The sequence below is a fragment of the Arvicanthis niloticus genome, chromosome 3 (genome assembly GCF_011762505.2).
Source record: "Arvicanthis niloticus isolate mArvNil1 chromosome 3, mArvNil1.pat.X, whole genome shotgun sequence".
Taxonomy (NCBI): domain Eukaryota; kingdom Metazoa; phylum Chordata; class Mammalia; order Rodentia; family Muridae; genus Arvicanthis; species Arvicanthis niloticus.
The window spans coordinates 13,020,753-13,028,120 of NC_047660.1; the positions used below are offsets into that span (position 1 = coordinate 13,020,753).

The 7,368-nt window shown below is 33.6% G+C and overlaps 1 non-coding gene across 1 annotated transcript; it reads left to right on the forward strand.

Moving 5' to 3' along the window:
* Nucleotides 1-698: 698 nt before the first annotated feature.
* Nucleotides 699-801, forward strand: LOC117706491 (U6 spliceosomal RNA). Its single transcript, XR_004606574.1, has one exon. It is a non-coding gene; the product is annotated as a U6 spliceosomal RNA (small nuclear RNA).
* Nucleotides 802-7,368: the final 6,567 nt, after the last annotated feature.

The following is a 7,368-nucleotide window of genomic DNA, read 5'->3' on the forward strand; positions in this document are numbered from 1 at the left end:
ATTGATATTTTGATAAAACCTGCTAAAGTTTAATTTCTATGAACAAATATAGAACATACTAGGTTATCTTCAACAATTCACAATGTAGATTGCATTTTATTGTAAATCTTCAGATTTATTAAAATTGAATATCAGTCATGTCTAAATCATTATATATGAATTCACAGTTATACATGAAATCACAGGTTCTATTAGCAAATATTTTAAACTCATTACTATTTGGTTATTTTGCATGTATTCTTTTGCTCCTTTCTCTTTCTCTCTCTGTCTCTCTCTCTTCCTTCCTTCCTTCCTTCCTTCCTCCTTCCCTTTCTTCTTTTAAGAAAGTTATTTTTCTTTAAGTTTCTTTAAGTTTTCTTAAGTTATTTTCACTTTCAATACTTAAATAATGAACAGTTCTCTAAATATTGATCATTTTAAAGGAATTCTATGATTTATATTTATAATAATTTCCCTTTTAAAAGAAACAGGCAAATTTGGAAGAAAATGGTATTGTCTCCCAAGAACAGTAAACTGATAAAAAATTCAGACAATGACCATCATTCTAACTAAATGATAGTATCTTACCTATTAAGTATTATAAGAATTGAGTTTATGGGATAGGTGGAGTGGGCAGGCAGCACTTATCCAACTTAAGCATAGAACATAGATTTAGGTTTGGGAATGTATCCAATGTTCATTAATATTTACCAACACTTTTGCTTCAGAAACACAGATACTAAAACTTTAACAATACAGAGAAGATGGGCATGGCCCCTGCACAAGGATGGCATGCACATTCATGAAGTACTCAACATTTTTAAAAGTCACTGGTCATTTAATATCTATCCACAACAATGGACTCAATTTCCCAATAAAAATACACAGGCTAACAGAATATTTATCAAATTCAGGATCCATCATTCTATTGCATACAAAAAACAACTCAGCAATAAAGACAGAGAATAAGTCAGAATAGAGGGCTGGAAAATGTTTTCCAAGCAAATCGACCCAAGAAGTAAGCTGGGTAGCTATTCTACTATCTAATAAAATAGACTTTCAACAAAAATCAATCAAAAAAGACAGGGAAGGACACTTCATACTCATCAAAAGAAAAAAAAATCTACCAAGATCATACCTCAATTCTGACCATATATGTCCCAAACACCAGGGCACCCACATTTGTAAAAGAAACATTGATAAATCTCAAATTGCACATCAAACCCCACACATTAAGAAAAGGAGACTTTACATCCCAACTCTCACCAATTGACAGGTCATCCAGACAGAAACTAAACAGAGAAATAATGAAACTACTGTACATTATGAATCAAATGGACCTAACAGACATCTCAAAGAAGAGTTAACACCAATATTCCTCAAACTATTTTACAAAATTGTAGAAGAAACAGTGCCAAATTTATTCTATGAAACCACAGTGACCCTGATACTTAAGCCACACAAAACCTCAACAAAAAATAATAAGAATTTCAGACCAATTCTTCTTGTGAAATATTGATGCAAAAATATTTAAAATATTTGCTTACCAATTCCAGGAATATACCAAAAACATCATCCATTTTATCAAGTATATTTTATTTCAGGGATGCAGGAATGGTTCAATAAATGAAAATCCATCAATGTAATCCACCATGCAAACAAACTAAAAGAAAAAAATCATATGATCCTCTCATTAGATGTAGCTATTTGGCTTGTATTCTAGGACAGTGTCTACCTTCTGTACTCTTTGTATGCCTTATAACCTTTTAGAAACAAGTGAGACAATAAAAACAATAATAGGAATAGGCTGGTTCATGAAGGGACCGCTAAAAGTAACAACAATATCAAAAAACAAACCAAAACCCAACCAAAAAAACTCACCAAGTACCAAACCAGATATAAAAATACCTCAAAGTTGTTGGTGAATCTTTTTTTTTTAATTTATTCATGTTACATCTCAACTGCTGTTCTGTCTCCCCCCTCCAAACAGTCTCTCCCTCATCCCAATCTCCCCATGTCCTGTGAGAGGTTGGAGGACCCCCTAGGAAACCTCCCACCCTGGCACATCAAGTTTCACTCCCACTGAGTCTAGACAAAACAGCCCTATAGAGGAGGATAGTCCAGAGATAGGCAACAGCATTCAGCTGAGCCCCTGCTCCAGGTGTTAGGGGATCTACATGAAGACCATACTCCACTTTTGCTCCACATGTGAAGGGGACCTATATCTGCCTGAAAACTGACTCTACTAGTTAACATGACAATGTGGAGGGAAAAAGTACATGACCACAGTACAAGCTACTGGTAATTAGTGACTGTTGATAACGGCAGAATCAGTTTGTGACAGATAAGGCTACTGATATGTTGGTCAACTCTGATATATCTATATCTATATCTATATCTATATCTATATCTATATCTATATCTATATCTATATCTATACCTATATCTATAATCATCTTCTATATCTATATCTATATCTATATCATATATATATTACTGTATGAACTCAGCAGGTTGCTTTTATGAATTTACAAATTTATATGTGTATCAAAACCAAAATGATAATAACTAACAAGTAAGAGGACATGAAATTTAGATATGGAGATAAATAAAAAGAGCTCACTATTGTACCAATATATACAATTCACATAAAAATTGATCAAAAAATTCAATTGTCCTTTTAACCTATGCCTATATTTTTGTTGATAATTTTATTATTATAAAAGAGAAATTCTAACCTGCATGCATACGTACATCTCTGGGGGTAAAAAATAAAAAGTTGGTTTGAAAAGAAATCAATTAAAGAATAAGAATAATTGTTTTAATACAATAATGTGCCATAAATTTAAGCCAAAGTATTGTGCCCTGTTCAAATGATTTGCCATTAATCACTTCAACTAATGTTGACACTTTTCCAAGGCAATTTCATCTGGAAGCTATCCAAATGCTAATGACTAAGTGATTTGTTACCTTAAACTCCTGGATAGGTCTACTTGAGGTAATAGCTGTCATGAATCTGACAACTAAGGCCATACATTCTTAAATGTCCTAATGCAGACTGGCATTTCTAAGTTTTCCCTAAGCTTTCTTTTATGATTCAACAGAAAGAAGAGAAGTGGGTGAAATTCTTTCTACTCTTCTCAATGTCTCATAACTGTAAGAAACATTGATCTCATGTTCCCTGTCAACTTAGCCAAATATTAAAAAACATTTAGAATTACAAAAAATACTTGAATTCACACACATAATTACATTACATATTAGTTATTCAAAGTCTAGTTTAATTTTTAGCAGTGTTACTTTCTTTCTCTACTAGAATTGTATCTTATCAACTAAGTCCAGTGATTTTTGCTTCTATTAAATTGTTAAGATTAAAGGTACTTATTTCATTCATAAAAACATTTCTATTTATGTATTAGTATATAATCAACTTTGCTTTACCTCATTATTCTCTATGTCCCAATCAGAATCCTATAAAATCATTGCTAACACATTAATAACTCTATTGTTACAGTAACTTCATATTTATCTTTCCAACCATATATTTAATACCATTTCATTTTCTACATGTTCAACATTTTTAGAAAATGATACATTGTTCTTAAACATATGACATAATATTAATATCAAAAAGGAATATGCCTAGTATACGACAGGTTGAATACTGATTAAATAAATATATGTACATGCTATTATTTTATCTTTTTAAGAATAAATAAAATTAACTTCTAAGGTAGATAATAGGCTGGAGGTTCTGAAAGTATACCTCTGTTCATCTACTAGAGCCTACATTAGACCCAATAATTACATATAGCTCCAACTCTGGAGGATATGACAAGCTGTGGCCTTTGTAGATAATGCTATGTATTCTTAATTCCATAAACTCATATAGAAAACAGCACTGTGTTTTGAGATAAGTTCTCTCTATGTGGTCCTAATGTTCTTTAAATTGCTCAGTATAACAGATAACAGTGTGGCTTTGAACTCAAAGATGACTTTGTCCCTGAATCCCATATATATATAAATGTGTAAATATATAATAAACCACAACCTATTTTCTAATGAGTGACAATGATTTCATCGACCCAAATAATTAACTACTTTTGTTACAAGTATTCTAAATAATTAATAATTCCAAAAGTTTCTTTTCAAATAGTGTTAAATTTCTTCTCTCATTTTCCCCTTTTAAAAAGATTCTCCTTTTATTGAAACTAGATTATTTTTTCATACATTTTATTTTGACTGATATATCCTCTACTTCTCTCTTCTCCTCCTGGGTTTACTCTGCTGCACCTCCAATCAGGGCCTGCTTTTTTTTCCTGTCTCTGATTAGAAAAGAACAAGCTTCTAAGAGAATACACACACACACACACACACACACACACAACACACACACACACAAGACAAAGTAAAATACCTGACAAGCAATGAGTATATTCCATCTTATATTTATAAATAACAATAAATCACCGAGATCACCGAGAGAAGACATGGCAAGAACTCAAAGCAGTAAGTTAGAGGCATGAATGGAATCTGAGATCATGGAGTTTTGACCATCATTGGCTTTCTTCTGGTGGGCTTTTCAGCTTCCTTTAAAAAAAAAAATAATCCAAGACAACTTGTTTAGGTTCTGATGCTACCTACAGCGGGTAGGCATTCTCAAAGCAATCATTAATCAAAGGCATGCTCACAGGCTGGTCAAATGGAGGCACTTCCTCACCTGAGATTCCTTCTTCCCAGACATGTGTAGTTACATCAACTTCACAAAAATTAAGCCCCACATAAGAAATACAGTCATATTTGTAGAAATACATTTTAGTAGGTAGTCATGTTTAAAATAATATAAAAAAGACTTTTAGGAAAAATAGTCTTGGAGGACTTGCTAAAATATTCCATTATGGTCAAACTAAAAGCAGACTATAATGATCAATCAGTAAAACTTACTCATCTTTATTTCATTTGACAAAGTGATGGTTTGATTTATTGTCCAGTTTCTTAATGGCAAGGAAACTAGGGAATATGGCAAGAGGTGACTCACTTATGCTATGCTGTATTATGCAAAGTGAGATAAGACTCTTTTATGTTATCAAGATTTTGCTAAATAAAATGATCTAAGTAACATATTACTAATTACTCTCTTAAAATGGAAAATATAACATTTTCTGACTCAGTCTGTTTGCTCTGCTAAGAGTAGTAAGCACTTATGTTATTTGAAAGGTCAATCTATTAGGCTTATACATGAATAATGAGAGAACTATAATTCATATTAACATGAATATTCCCTCTAAAAAGATAATTACAGGAGAACTCATCTTTGCAGGGAAATCACAGTGGCAAAGCCTTGAAGCACATAATTTCATCATATTCAAAGTAAGGAGCAGAAATACATAAATATTACATCTTTGCTTCTTTCTTTTTTATTAAATAAATTATTTTATTTATTTACATCACAAATATTGATCCCCTCTTGTTTCCCCATCTCAGAGTTCTTTCGGGAATACCACCTCCCCTTCTTCTGTGAGAGGACAGCCCCTTTCTTCCTCCCCCCCCCAGCCCTGTCCATGGGGTTTTAAGTCTCTGCAGGATTAAGCACATCCTCTCCCACTGAGGCCATACAAGGCAGTCCTCTGTTATATATTTGCCTGTTGTGGCTGACCATCCCATGTATGCTCTTTGGTTGGTGGCTTAGTCCTTGAGAGCTCCACGGTATTTTAGTTAGTTGATACTGTTGGTTTTCCTATGAGGTTGCCATCCTCTTCAGTTCTTTCATTCCTTCCCCTAACTCTTCCATAGGGGTTCCAACTTCAGTCAAAGGCTTGGCTGTATCTTCATCAGCCTCAGTCAGCTGCTAGTAGATTCTTTGAGAGAACAGCCATGATAGGCTCCTGTCTGCAAGCACAACACATCAGTAATAGTGGCAGGATTGTTGCCCACCTATTGGATGGATCCTGTTGGGCCAGTCAGTGGATGGCCTTTCCTTAAGTCTCTGCTCAATTTTTGTCCCTGCATGTCTTTCAGACAAGAGCAGTTTGGGGTTAAAAATTTGGAGGGTGGGTTGTTGTCCCCATCCTGCCCCTGGGGGCTAATATCCAAAAAATGCAGAATACTGATGAGAATTTATGAAGTTAAAGAAGAGAGAAGGACCAAGTAAGGATGCTTTAATCCCACTTAGAAGAGAGAACAAAATAATCATGAGAGGCAGAGGGAGGGAAAGACCTGGGTGGGACAGAGGAGGGTTAAGCCAAAAGGGAGAGATCAGGTGTCTGGGGAAAACAGAAGAGAAGCACAGAGGGCCAAAAGAATGAATGGAAATATAAAGATGGGGCAGGTGGGGTAGGGGGACCTCTAGAAAGTCCAAGAGAGCTGGGATGGGGGAGGCTTACAGAACTCAGTATGTGTGACCACAGTCTAAATGTCCAACAGTGGGGATATGGAACTTGAAGAAACCACCTCCAATAGTTAGACAGGGCCCATGCTCCCAGTGGAGAGACAGGGACACCAACACACCTTTAATTTGTATTTGTTTGTTTATTGTGATTGTGTGTGTTTGTATGTGTGCTCATAACATTTGAAATGTAAATAAATAAATAAAATATCCAGTAAATTTTTTTAAAAATTAGAAGACAGTATTATACAGTACAATCAAAAGGAAAGATTAATAAAATATATGTTTTCATTTTTCCATATAAGTTCTACTAATGGGAAAAAATGAACTAAGATTTTATGGATGCTTTTACTGGAAAAGAGATGTTTCTTTCCAAGTAGTAATATTGGTTACAAGACGCTTCATTAACAGATCAAATAGCTTTACCAATGAGAAACATTTATTTCACTTGGCAGTTATGAGGAAAATTTTTAAAAATTACTTTTAGAGATTTATAGAATTGGGGTAATCATATTGTTTCAATGATTTTTGGGAAATGGTAATATAGTATTTTTTGAGAGTATCAAGTCTGTATTCTGAAAGAGGAATTCTTGTTATCTTTTAAAAGCCAAACAGAGAAATATCTGAAAAAATTAGTTCTTTTATTCTAGCTCATTAACAGATGCTGAGGCTTTATGCATAGTACAAATAAGAAAATAAATGTGAATAATTGGAAGGAACTTACACCGGGTCCAAAGACCTGACCACCTAACAAACAATAAAGACTATTAAAGCAAGAAACTGAACAGTTTTTGTCTTACCAAGTCACTTTAATTTATAATTAGTATCCTCAAATAGCCCAGCTAAATTAACAGCTTACATCTTTGATTCATTTGATTTTGAGTTTCAGCTCAATCACAAAATCAACATTAAAAAAATTAATAAACTACCATAGTAGATTTTACAGACATACACCTTGAAATGCATCAATAGTTTTTACACCAAGTACAATATGTCATACATTC